The sequence below is a fragment of the Rhincodon typus genome, chromosome 5, assembly GCF_021869965.1.
Source record: "Rhincodon typus isolate 14 chromosome 5, sRhiTyp1.1, whole genome shotgun sequence".
Classification (NCBI taxonomy): Eukaryota; Metazoa; Chordata; class Chondrichthyes; order Orectolobiformes; family Rhincodontidae; genus Rhincodon; species Rhincodon typus.
Window position 1 is genome coordinate 2,492,637 of NC_063336.1, and position 14,401 is coordinate 2,507,037.

Sequence of the window (14,401 nt, forward strand, 5' to 3'; positions counted from 1 at the left end):
GAGTTCAGAGTTGCACATGGGTATTTAATGAGAGATCAAATCAATGGTAACCTCCATCTTTTCCTCAAAGGTTTTTCACTAGCTTTGATGAGAACATGCAAGGATCAACACCCATATTACAAGACAGGAAACAGCAAAATAGGATTTAAACACAAGAAAACTTCTTTTCCAAATGATTGAAAAAGTATACATTAAGTGGGTTGACAAAGCAGAAAGTTGTGGCACACTGATCCAAGACAGTCATGAAAATCAGTTAATCCAAATCTTGAATGCAAACTCTGGCTCTTCAAGCTTGCTGTCAGCTGGACTAAAAAAGATATTGGATTCTTGAAATGAGCAATTTATTATAGGAGAAATTTAGCATGTCTAGCACTACTGTGGAAGGAAAAGTTGTCTAGTATGGCTTCCTCAAGTCTTCTGAAGGGTCTAGACTAACTTTCTCCTCCTCCTCCCTGCCCCCGGAAGCTGCCAGATCAAGGTTTCTTTAGCATAGTTTACTGCAGTCAGTTAGCAGGGCTAAGTTTCAGGATTTGGACTAGGGTAGCAGCTTTGCTGTTCTACTCTAGAGAAGCCATCCAAGAATCTTAGAATAAGTATTCTACTCTAGGATTGTTATGTAACTAGAAGTAGCCAATTCAGCCCTGAGCCTGCTCCACTATTTAAAAATTGTGCCTGATCACATTTTGGCCTCAACTCCATTTTCCTGCCTGCTTTTTGTAAGCCGTTGGCCCATTAAAGACTGCCTTCAATTTATTCAGCATCCACTACATCCTGGAGTAGTGAATCTCACATTCACGATTCTTCAAGGAGGAATTTCTCTTCCTGTTTTAGTTTAAAAAAATTTTACCCTGAAAAGGATGACTTTTTCTTCATGGGACAACCTAGAACATCCTTTCTATATCTACTTTGTCAATCCATTTTAGCAACTAGTACTCCTAAACCTTATTCTTCTGAACTCCACAGGTTACAAGCCCAAGCTCTTCAAGGACAGACCCCTCATCTTGAATCTAAATCTCCTGACTTGCCTTCAATGCAATGACATCCCTCAGAGACAGAAGTTGTACAAAATACTCCAGATGAGGCCTCATTAATACCTTGTATTGTTGCTACTTTTGGTATTTATTGCTAAATGGATTATAAAATTCCATTGGCCTTCTGAAAAAGTTAGATGCCTAACTTATCCATGTTAATTTTTTTGCCAAGTTTTAGTCCATTTACCTTACCTATCCATAGCCATTGGAAGTTTTTTTTATTTTTGGCAGCTTACTTTCCTATTACATTAGTACCACTGCATGTTTGGTTTCTATCCCCATATGCAAGTTGTTAATGCAAATTTTAAAAAAGGTGTCAGAGCTGGAGGGTGGTGTCTGGAGTAGGCTGCCAGAGGTAGTGGTAGAAGCAAGTACAATTTCATCATTTGAGAAATTGTTAGACAGGTACATGGACGTGATAGGTATGAAGGGATACAGACTGAATGCAGGCAAGTGGGGCTAGTTTCATTATGGAAACTGGCTAGCACAGACAAGTTGGGCCAAAAAGGGCCTGGTTCCATGTTACAGATCTGACTGAACACTGTAGCACCCTAACTATATCTTGCCAACTGGAGACCCATTTATCCCAGCTCTGCACCGATTAGCCAATCCTCTATCCATGATAATTGGCCCCAATCCTTTAGCTCTTCTAGAAATCCAGATAAACAGCAACTACAGGATTCTCATTGAAGATGTAACACATCATGGAGAAAGAACCAAAATTAAGTGATCCACTTTTCACAAGAGTGTGTTATTGATATTGTTGACTTTTTAAAAAGTCCTGTTATTACTTCCCTAATTGATTCCAAAGTTCCCAATGATGCTGTAAACTAACTGGTCTAGACTTTCCTACATTCTGCCTCATTTCAGGGAGAAAATTTTCTTCAAATCCACTGGAAATTTGGAATTATAACTTGTGAATCCACTACCTTTGCTGCCACTGGAAAGTCTGAAATCAGTTCTGATGACTTGTCTGCTTTCGTGACTAGTTTGCTCTAGTTCTCCCCACCTAACTCCCAAGTCTCATCCTACAAGATATGAATGCTCACTTTAGCTACGTTTCCACCCCCTCAGAAGGTTTTGCTATTTCTGAGAGTGTCAGAGTCCTACAGTATGGAGGCAGGCCCTTCAGCCCAAACTAGTCCATCTGACCAAAATGCCCATCTACACTAACCCCGTTTCCCTGCACTTAGATAAGAAGGGGCATATCTTTCTAAACCTATGTATTTGTCTCAATGCCTTTTAAATATTGTTAGTGTACCCACCTCAACCACTTCTACTTGCAGTTCATTCCATATGCATACCACTCTCAAAGTTGCCCTTCAGGTTCCCATGTGCTTTATTTACCCAGGTAGTCCCTGGTGAAGCATTAGAGATCAAAGAATCTGGAACAGTGCCATTACTTGGCAATGACACACCAGCCCAAGAGAAAGTGGCAATTTCTGCTACAGATTGTAGAGGGAAATTAATTCATCTTTAAAAAGCTGGTAGATCAAGGAGATTTAGTGTTGCAGATGGTAGAAAGCAGCTGCTTGTGCTGACTTGCAGCAAGTAATTCAATTTGTTTTATTGAAAGTTTAATAGTTATTTGTTACCAGAAGTCTGATGGTAACCCATAAATAGCCAGGACAGTTAAATGGCTGCAGGAATTGTTGACCAAGTGGCCAACTTTCAATAAAGAGTATCAGTGTGGGGGGTGGGTGGCAGCAGATCTTCACTCTGATAGACTAGATCTTCCATTTTTACTGTGGTGGGCCCAAAATGGGGAAGGACTGTGCTGCCAAGTGATTTGTGCAATCAGTTGCAGACACCAGAAGTCATTAGTATGGCAACCAATTGACTTCTGAGCAAGAGAACAGCTTTGCATGTGATAAGCAAAAAACCAACGTTTCCTCCCTAGAGTCATACAGCATGGAAACAGGCCTTCAGCCTAACTAGTCCATGCTGTGTTCCCAAACTAAGTTAGTCCCACCTGCCTGCAATTGGCCCACACCCCTCAAGCTCATTCGTGTTGATATCCAAAATGCCTTTTAAAATGTATTGATTGTATGATTGTACCTGCATTTACCACTTCCTCTGGTAGTTCATTCCACACAAGCCAAAGTTGTGGCTGTCCTTTAAGGATCTCCTCCCACTTTAAAAAAAGTGGCCCTCTAGTTGATCTCCCCCACCCAAGGGGGAAGAGACCCTTGCTATTCACTTCTACAAAAGGTCACCCCTCAATGTCCTACACTACAGGGGAAGAATCCTAGCCTAACTCAAACCCTCCATTCCTGGCAACATCCTGTTAAATCTCTAAACCCTCTCCAGAGGAATATCCTTCCAGGGTGACCACAACTACACACTACTCTAGAAAAAGCCTCCGGGTCCTGTACAATCTCAACAGGTCCCAAATCCTATACTCAAATGGAGTAAACAAAGACGGCATGTGTGCTAAATGCCTTAACCATCCTGTCTACCAATGATGCAAATTGCAAAGAATTGTACCTGAAGTCACTAGGTATCCATTCTATGGAACTCCAGAGGGCCCTACCATTGACTAGGCACATTCTGTCCTTGTTAATCTTACCAAAGTGCAACACCTCACATTTTATCCAAATTCAATTTCATCTGCCACTCATCTGCCCATTGATCAAGATCTCTTGGTAGTCTTAAAACATTCCTTACTGTACTATAGCAACAATTTGTTGCATTTGCAAACTTACAATCACATCTCCTATATTCTTGGAAGATAGCTAAATATTCTCCCAGTAACTAAAGCTATTGCCCGAGGGCACCATTGCCCCATATCTGAATTAAAGAACCTGGAAAGAGAAAAGATTAGAGGCAATCTCAACAAATCCAATGCAATATTGCTATTAGAGTTGTTTTTTTTCCCCCATACATAACCACCCATAAAATGTTTGTTGGGTCTGTACACTAGTACAGATGCTGAAGGGTATTCCACTATCAGCCAGTGATGCACAACTCATTTGCTGGCTGGAGTGATTGACTTACTAATTTAAGCCAACTAGGCTTTTATCCATCTTCTGTGCAAGAGAAGAGACAGTTAAAATCAGGGACTGAATTTGATAAAACATCTTAAAAAAAAGCTAAGAACTGCAGATGCTGTAAATCAGGAAAAAAAAAGTTGCTGGAAAAGCTCAGCAGGTCTGGCAGCATCTGGGGAGGAGAAAATAGAATTAACGTTTCAGGTCCAGTGGCCCCCCTTCAGAACTTCTGACGTTGAGGAAGGGTCATTGGACCCGAAACGTTAACTGTTTTCTCCTTTGCAGACGCTGCCAGACCTGCTGAGCTTTTCCAGCAACTTTGTTTAATAGTTGGCTTAAATCTCAGTTGATTAAGCAGTTCATTAAAAAAGGAATGAAGCACAGATGAGATCTACCCAATTTGTTTCACTGGCATCTTGATTTGTTTTGACTACAGGAAGTGGAGAACCAACATGGGATTGTTCCTACTATGCCAGAAAGCACAAAATTCTCTTGTGAAAAAACTATTAAGCTCATTTGTTACTGATGTCAAAGAAAGCCAGCAATGGAACAGTAAATTTGATCCCCTCCTTTGGGAAGATAAAAGCTATTATACAAAATGAGCATTATCTTCAAGTGCCTTAAAACCCATTTCAACTGTGGATTACATGATACTTGAGAAAACCAGGTTGTCAACATTATAGGATTAGATGTTAAAACCCATAGCTCAAATTAAAATATAAAATAGTACACATTCCACAAAACCAGAAGACTGCAGGAGCAGGAATAGAAACCAAGAGAACTGAAGGATTTTAGTGCTTAAGCCAACTGAAACGGCAGACAGGCTCTTGCTTGGAGTAGCCGAGTGTAAAATATTGCTAATTAATTCTACAGTCTCATCCAAGGGAGAAGTGGCAAAGTGGCAAGACTCTTTACCATGCAGAGGAGGCCATGCAGCCTACTGAGTCTGCACCACCCACAGGAGCATCCCACCCCATGCCCTAGCTCACACTTCCGAATTCATGAAAGGGAAAATCATGCTTGAAAACTTAGATTGGAGGCACTAAGAAGCAGGGATAGATAAAAGGGGAAGAAGTCAACATAATTTGGAATGCTGATGTTTGAAGAGACCATGCTACTTAAGTCCATGGTGTTGGAGGCAGTGTATTAGCATGGATAGAGGATTAGCTAGAAGCTGAAAAGGGGTATTTTCAGGTTTATAAAACCAGCCAGAGGGGATCTGTGCTGGGGTCATAATTATTTCCAATGTTAGTGACCTGGAAGAAAGGAAGTGTTCCACAACCAGGTTTGCATGCAAGAATAAGTGGAAAGGCAATGAGGATTGACCATGTGAGTAGGTGGCAGGTGGAATGTGAAAAAACGAGGTTATGCACTTTGGCATGAAGGAGGGGGAACAGATTTAAAATGGAAATAATGCTACAAAGAGGAGGGATTGGAGCCCAGTGAGAGAATCAAAAAGCAAGTACTAAATTCAAGTAATAGGGAAGGCAAATTGAGTGGCAGCCTGTCAAAACAGAATGAAGTACAAGATTAGGGATGTTTGGCTAGAACTGTGCCATGCACTAGTTAGACCACAGGTGGAATATGGGGAACAGTTTTTGGACCCCTTACCTAATGGAAGATATTGGACACTGGAGGCAATCCAGAGAAGGCTCATTAGGCCAATATTGGGAATGAAGGGATGTTTGAGGTGGAGCCCATCATCATTGGAATTAGAGGAAAGTCTTAGAAATCTTGTATAGGAGAGACACGGAGATTGTTCAGTCCTAGACTAAGTGAGGGCACAAGTTGCAGAACACTAGTCACCCTTGAGGAGAGGGAATTCCTGATGCTGGTGAATTGGGGATTCTTTACTGGAGAAGTTGGTTTACGTGCATTCAAGGCAGAGCTAGGCAGATTTTTAAAACTGGGGTTTGAGGTTGGGAAGAACAAGGGTGGGGGGTTGATCATATCTGATTGAATGGGAGACTGACTAGATCAGTGTGTTAAGTGGCCTATTTCTAATTCTGTCATAAGACTAGAGATGACCAGAGAGAATGTTTAGATTTACAAAGTATCTAAGGTTTTGGTATGAGACCTCGTGTTATGAATGTGCATCGGAGATTTGTCCATTAACAGGAAAACCAGGATAAAAAAAATTGCCAGTGTTGGAGATTACTTGGCCATTGCCTAAACCAGCTGTTGGATGCTAAGCTAGTACCATTTTTGTGAACCTCTTCTGTATCTCATTGGCTTAGCATTTCCCCTACTCTGGAGATAGAGTTCAAAATTGGATTAATCACTCCAAGTGTTCTAACAGTCTTGCTCAACATAACCCCCTTACTCTCAAGTTGTGCCTTGTTAAAAGCACCCAATTTCTAACTGCTCCCTCAACTAGTCACTTATCTACACTAGGCCACTTCCACTCAACACACAAAACATATGGAATAGGAGCACAAGGCAATCATTGCACCAGTACTGCCATTCAATGTTGCATCAGATCTGCTGGCTAACTTCTGCATTCCCACCTACCCTGATAATTCCCTTCAAGGGAATTAAGTTACATTAGTGTCTCTCCATGTTCTTCCCACAAAACTGATAGTGTCATCTCTGCATTGATGTTTGTTACCTACTTCAACTAGTCAGTATCTTTAGTTTAAGGCTTCCAGACTTGGGAAATAAGCACCTTGAAGTACAGGACACCAAATGAAACAGGCCAGGAAAAGAGCTGCCACAAGCCACTACAAACTACCTTGCAGCCTAAAAGTCAATATTTTCATGCAGCTGTCACTTCGTTATTCCAGAACGTTTGCAAGGTGCCATCTTCTGAAATTCTACATAGCAACAGCATTACCCTGTCATTCTGACTTTTAAGTAACCCACATTTAGAAAAAGTTCCAAGTTACTTTGAGTCAGAGTCCTACAACAGAGACAAGCCCTTTGACCCAAATTGGTCCATGCAAACCAAAAAAGTCCATCTACACTAACTCCCTTTCCCTGCACTTGGCCCATATCCTAAGACCTGGCTATCTATGTATTTGCCCAAATGCCTTTAAATGTTAACTACCCACCTCACTTCTGCTGGCAGCTCATTTCATATTCATACTACCCAGTGCAAAAAGTTGCCCCTCAGGTTCCCATGTATTCTTTCCCCGCCTGCTTTAACTGAGGCCTTCTAGTCCTCAGTTCCCCAACCTCAGGAAAGAAAGACAGTGCATTCACCTTCTCCATGCCTCTGATCTTGTACACTTAACATCCCCCTCCATCTCCCACACTCAAAAAACCAAAAAAAGATCCTAGCTTGTCCAACCTCTCCCTATAACTCAGGGGATGGAATCCTGGCAACATCCTTGTAAGGTTCTTCTGCATCTTTCTAGTTTAAGAACATCCTCATAGAAAAAGGTGATGAAAACTGAACATTACTCCAAGTGCAGTCTCACCAACATCCTGTACAACAGCATCAAAATTTCCCCAACTTCTACACTCTATGCCCTGACTTATGAAGGCCAGCGTGCCAAAGCCTTCTTCACTGCCCTATCTACTTGGGACTCTACTTTGAGAACCATGCATTTGAACTCCAAGGTCCCCCTCTTCCACTCACTCCTTAAGGCCCTACTGTTCACCATGAAACTCCTAGCTGGATTTGACTTTCCAAAATTCACTTCACTTAATTTTGTCAAATTGCTTCCAGCTGCCCAAAAAAAATTAAAGATTGGTCTGCAGTTTTGTTGGTCTCTCACTTTTGTTGGTTCTTAGGGCAACTTGCCAATTGGTGTTGCCATGCATCTACCAGCTTTGTTCTACTACTGGGAAGTAGTTGTGGGTTGCAGAATCCCAGTAGAAAGGCCTGTTAGTCCAACAAGTCTTTTGCTAAAAACCTAACCAACTACCAACATTCATTCTTGATGGTTGAATAAGGGGAGGTAATGGCCCAGTGGTATTACTGGACTGTTAATCCTGAGACCCAGGTAGCGTTCTGGAGACCTGGATTCAAATCCCAAGATGTGGTGGAACTCAAGTTCCATTTCAGCAGTAACCTGCTAAATTAAGCTACAGCTTTTGCATCTCAACCATCCGAGATTTAACAGTTTAAGATGACAGCTTCTCTCAAATTTATCTTTTCAAAATAAGCCTATTCCCTGAAACCAGACTTCTCATTTTCAGAAATTCTTATTAACCAGAATTAACTGGAATTTGAATAAAAAAAACTTTGTCTGAGCAAATTCTTGAAGTTGCTAGGTAAGCATGTTCTATTTGTAATCAAAAGGCATAAGAGATTCATTCTGCTTGAGGCATGAAATCTCAACTTGCCAGGGGAGTCAACTTGTGTTTCTCAAAAGAGGTGGAGTTAAGCAGTCTAGTTCAGACATTAGCATCATGCCGCATTTTAAAAATTTTCCTGAAAAGGGAACAAAGCAATTTCAAATTCTGCCCTCTTCAGCATTTTAGACTAATGTTTGTTCCTTCTGGGAAAGAAGATTTTTTCCCCCCAGCCAATCACTTTTCATTTTGACTTAGCCCACTGTATCAACAGACATTTATTTTCTTGTCCCAATTAGCAGTATCCAAGTTTAAATTAAAATTTGTTTTCCCTTTTGAAAAAAATTGCTAAGAATAAAAATCTTCAAGTCCTAACTTTGCAAGGTTTCAGCCCAAAGTCAATCAAGGACAGGATTTACATGTATTTGGAAAGGCAAGAACTGATTAGGGACAGTCAACATCACTGTGGGAAATCATGTCACTGACTTGATTCAGTTTTTGAATCAGTAATGAACAGGATTGAGGAGGGCAGAGCAGTGGATGAGATCTATGGATCTGAGGTGTTTGACAAGGTTCCTCATAGTAGACTGGTAAGTGGGAGGTTAGACCACATGGAATACAGGGAGAACTAGCTATTTGGATACAAAACTGGCTCAAAGGTAGAAGACAGAGGGAGGTAGTGGAGGGTTGCTTTTTCAGACTGGACACCTGTGACCAGTGGTGCACCATAAAGATTGGTGCTGAATCCAAGGACTGGGGTCACAATGGCTCTGGTTAGCATCGTTGGCTCAGCACCAAGGACCCAGGTTCAATTCTAGCCTCAAGTGATTGTGGCGAGTTTGTATGTTCTATGTCTGCGTGGGTCTCTTCAGGACGCTCTGGTTTCCTCCCAGTCTAAAGATGCACACATTAGGTGCTCTGGCTATGCAAAATTGCCCTTAGTGTCTAGGGTGGGAAAGTGCAGGGATGGGGTGCTCTTTGGAGGGTCAGTGTAAACTGAATGGGCCAAATGGCCTGCTTCCACACTGTTGGGATTCAGAGATAATAGGAAATACATCACTGCTTATCATTTATACAAGTGATCTGTATGTCAACATAGGAGGTATGGTTAGCATGTTTGCAGATACAAAAAAAATTGGAGGTGTACTGGACAGTGAAGGAAGTTACCCTAGTACAACAGGATTTTGATCAGATGGAGTTTAAATTTAGATAAGTGAGGTGCTCCATTTTGGAAAGGTAAATCAGTGTAGGACTTATACACTTAAATGATAAGGTCTGGTGAGTGTTGCCAAACAAATACCTTCGAGTACAGGTTCAAAGTTCCTTGAACAAGGGGAACTGCAGGTAGGTCAAGATAGTGAAGGTGTTTGATATGCTTGCCTTTATTAAAAAAAGGCATAGAGTATAGGAGTTGGGAGGTCATGTTGCAGCTGTACAGGACATTGGTTAGGACACAGTACTGTCCGCAGTTCTGGTCTCCCTGCTATAGGAAGGAGGTCATGAAACTTGAAAGAGTTCAGAAAAGATTAACAAGGATGTTGCCAGGGTTGGAGGGGTTGAGTTATAGGAGGAGGCTAAATATGCTGGGGCTATTTTGCCTGGAGCATTGGAGGCTTATATAATGAGGGGTGTGGATAGGGTAAATAGACAATGTCTTTCCCTAGGGGGTAGGAGACCAAAACTAGAGGGCATAGGTTTATGGTGACAGTAAAGATTTGAAAAGGACCTAGGGGGCAACTTTTTCCCTAGTGGGTGGTGTGCATGGAATGAGCTGCCAGAGGAAGTGGTAGCAGTGAGTGCAACTACAACATTTAAAGAGACATTTGAACACAGATGGATAGGAATGGTTTAAGAGGGATGTGCCAAATGCTAGCAGGTGGACTAGCTTTATATAGGATATCTGTTTGGCATGGACCAGTTGGACTGAAGGGTCTGTTTCTGTGCTGTATCTCTGACTAGGTCACTCCAGATCCATATCAATGTGGCTGATTCAACGGCCCTCTGAGCAATTAGAGATGGGCAATAAGTGCTAGCCTAGCCAGTAACACCTTTAAGGGCCTATCAACTGCTCATCCAAGTATTTACTGGTTGAAGGATTTCCTGCCTTAACTACTCTCCCAGGCAGTGCATTCTTGATAATACCGCCTGTAACCACCCATTGGTGGGAAACAGTGTTCCTCATCCATCTGAAATTTTGTCCCCTTGCTACTGACCCTTTCAAGGGTAACAGCTGTTTTCTATCCAGAATGTCCATGCCCCTCAGTCAGGTTCCTATCAACATTCTCTGCCCCAAAAGAAAGGCTGGGTAAGCTTAGGTTTTCCTACAAAAACCTATCCTAAGCAACATCTTGGATCCTGAACTGCACACAGTACTCTAACTATGGCCCAAAGTCCCGTACAAAACCAATATGACATCCCTGCTCATGATCTATGCCACAACTGAAAAGGCAGGATATGGGATGTTTGCCTAACTATATTAAAGGACCTATCCTGCCATCTTTGGTGGCATTTATAGGCCAGCATTCCTCTTCTGGATATTCCTAATATCCAGATCAGACTACTGTTTTGCTCCTTCTAAACTGCATTACCTCATTTATAGTGGTTGTGGTGGTGGGGGGGGGGGGGGTTCATTTGCCACTGATCTGCTCAATCGAAGGCCTTTCCTCACTGGTCAACCATGTGGCCAATTTTGTCATCTGCAAGAAAACTTATTCCGTCCACTGTCATCCACACCACTCATTCAGGAAGTGAGTGTATGCCATCACAACCAACTTGGGCCTTGTGGATTGACATTGACAAGTCAGGTGGTCTGTTAGTTGATGCATGATTTCTACTTTAACCAGCCAAAGAGAGGCTATAGGATTGGATTAACGTTAATTTTCATTATCTGGAATGTGATGAGTGTAGCTATAGTAGTACAATTCAATGTCCGAGGCAGCTACAGCTACTACTACGTTTATGGAAGGACAGAAGGTCTTGGACAATGCAGCCGAAGATGGCAGCATCTGGAAGAAACTCTTGTAGAGGTTTAGGGTCGAGACTGCCATCCAGCTTTCTTGCTGGATTGGTCTAACCAGAAGTAGTACCCTACCCTAAATGATAGCCATCACATGGGATTTAGGGCTCCTAATGACTGCCAAATGTGATGTCAAGGGCATGTTGTTCACCTCAGCTTTGGTGAGTCAAATCTTTTGCCTTTTGCTGGACAAGAGGGTTAAATAGTCTTGGCAGAAGAATTCAACTTGATCAGATTATCAAGACATTTCCTTAATAAGAGTGACTCTTCCATTGCTTTGATCAAGATAGTGGTGGTAACTGACTGAGTGGAATTTATTCAGTTGTCTGTACAGATTTTCAGTAATTTTACACATTGTTGGTAGATGTTAGTGGTAATTGCACTTAAATCAGCTTGGCTGGGGCATGGCTCATTCTGGAATAAGCTTTCTATATCATTGTCAGAATATGTACATGAAGTAGTACAAGGTTGGTCAGAGGAAACAGAAGGGTTTCTACAGGACACTTCAAGCCAGTGGACCTGTCCACATTAAGTACCCAGCTAACCAAAAATGAGGATGCCACTGTCAGACTATTAGTAACTGTGTAGATGACAGCATGAAGTTAATCTCCATGTTCACCAACCAGAAACCATAGATGAACTGGGAGATCCACTCCCTACTGAAGTCCAGGACTGAGGTGTTCAAGTCAGGTGACCCTAGCCTATTCTGAAGTCATACCTTATCCTCTGCAAAGCCAGTGATGTCAAGAGGCAATACCAAACTAAGTTGGGGATATAGCCCAAACACATGGACATCGGTTTGTGGCAAAGCTTATCACAAAGTAAAGTTGAACAGAATTGCATGCAACAGTATATGCCTGATGAGCTCAATGCATTCTACACTGTTTCGTTACCCTTCTGTTCAAGGTCACCTGCCCCCTTGGTCACTGCTGCAGACAATAAAGAAAAAAAAATTAAGAGCAACAAACAATAGTAGACAGGCCTTAAATGGTGAAGGCATGGAAAGTGACTGGCCTGGATGGAGTCATGGTCATGTACTTAAATCTTGCACGTAGCAGCTGGCAGGAGTATTTGCTGACATCTGAACTTCAAGTCCCCACCGGCTCCAAGACCAAAAGAGTGACAAAATAAAAAAAATCCCACAATGGAACATCATGCAAAGGCATCAAATCTGGAGGCTTGACATCCATAATTATGGAGTGCTTAGACACTATTAGTGTCAGCCATGACCTGCAGCCTCCTAGACTGCCTTGATCCCTTGCAGTTTGTCTACTGACAACAGGTCTACTGTTTTATGACTAGTGGAATCTACACAAGTCTCCTCCATTTTTGGATGTACCTGTATTAGACTGCAGTAGTTCATCACCCAAGGGCAACAAACATTAAGTGTATAGCAAAGTCACATTAAGTGTATCGGACATCAAGCAACAAGGTTAAAGTGATTCTGCTGATGGCCTACAGATCAGGCCCACTGAAGATGATGGATCTATGATCATGGCACCTTTTAAATAAAGGGTATCCTCAATATGAAATTAGGACTTTATGTCCACAAGAACTGGTGATCAACAAGCTATTGAACAATACTAATTGATGGTAATCCAGTTTCCTTGCTGTATCTGGCAAGGTGTGCCAAGACACCATGGTCCTGTTTTGACTCCTATTTTAGGAAACCAATGTTTAGGGCTTCTAAAGAATTCCCTTTGGTTGCAGTGCTATCACGTTTGTCTGGACAATGGACTTGACAATACACAGGAATGGTGAAATCTGTGGCAGACTTGTACTTGAGACAAGTAATATGACCTAAGCTGTTGCTCTACTAATCTACAGGGCAACTCCAATTTCTGAACTACCCTTGGATGTTGGTGAGGACTTGCAGTCAGTCAATAGAGGTGTTTGCTATTAGAGTTTCTGGTGTCTAGGTTGATACTGGATGGTAGTTTGACAGTGGCCTGTTAAGCCATTTCAGAGAGTCAGCCACCTTTTGTGGCTATAGTCACAAGCATGGCAAGGTAGAATGGCAGATTTGTCCAGAGTTGCATCAATGAACCAGATGAGTTGGAGGCAGACAGATTCTTTATGGAGTAGGGATGTAGTAGATGCAGACTGAAGGGCATAATTTATGAAGAAGGTTCATAAAAGCACATGGTCTACACTAGATCCAAGAGGAATTGCTGTTTAGGTCATCTTGGTTTGTTTGTGTTGTGCAGCTTTTTTGCTTGAAGATTGATCACCTCCAATTCACTGAACACTGAGCCAATCACAGCAAATAATTTGCATGTAATGGCAATCTGAATACACTGCCTTTATAAGTGTGGAATTTGAAAGAGCAGCTGAAACCACAGATTGTTTTGTGGTAATGAGTTGAATAGCTCTCCACCAGTCACAAGTTACTATCGTGAGAAAATAAAGAACTTAAATCAGCAATCAAACCTCCCTTCCCCAGAGAAAAGCCCATTTGGATCATGTGTATTTATACTATTAGCTGGCACCTCAAGTTGCAACTCAGTTTATTGCTGGGATCTACCTTGCATGTGATCCATGGCAGTGGCAGAAAGTGACCATTTAACATTACTTGAAATTCTTGATGCTAGAGTTGAAAAAGCCTTTAAACGCCAAAAAGTTGCACTGTGATGATCTATACAAGTTCAAGAGAAATACCACTAGAGGACTTAAAAACAAAGTAGCTAGTTATGTACTGATCAGTGCTGGAGTTACCTCTGAATGCAAGTCATTTCTATGTGTCAAAAATCAAGCTATACTAGGGTAGAAACTTGGTCTGTGCACCTACAGGACACTATAGCATACAGCAATCCATTGGCACAGCCAGTAGAGAATTTTTGATAGATTTTTTTCCAAAACTAATTTGTTGCAAAAGGTCATATTCTTCAGAAATGAGAACATGCAAACTTTAAATAGTCAATTGAAACTTAGAAACAATTAAGTGGGACTAGTTTAGTTTGGGAAAAATTGATCAACATGGACAAGTTGGACTGAGGCATTTGAATTCAGTCATGCAGCACAGAAGCTAACTTTGCCAATTATACACTTTCCAAAAGAGGTGCCTCTTGTAGCTTGTGGATCAGCTATTGTTTGAGTTGAGAAGATTTGTAGCTCAGGTTGCTGAT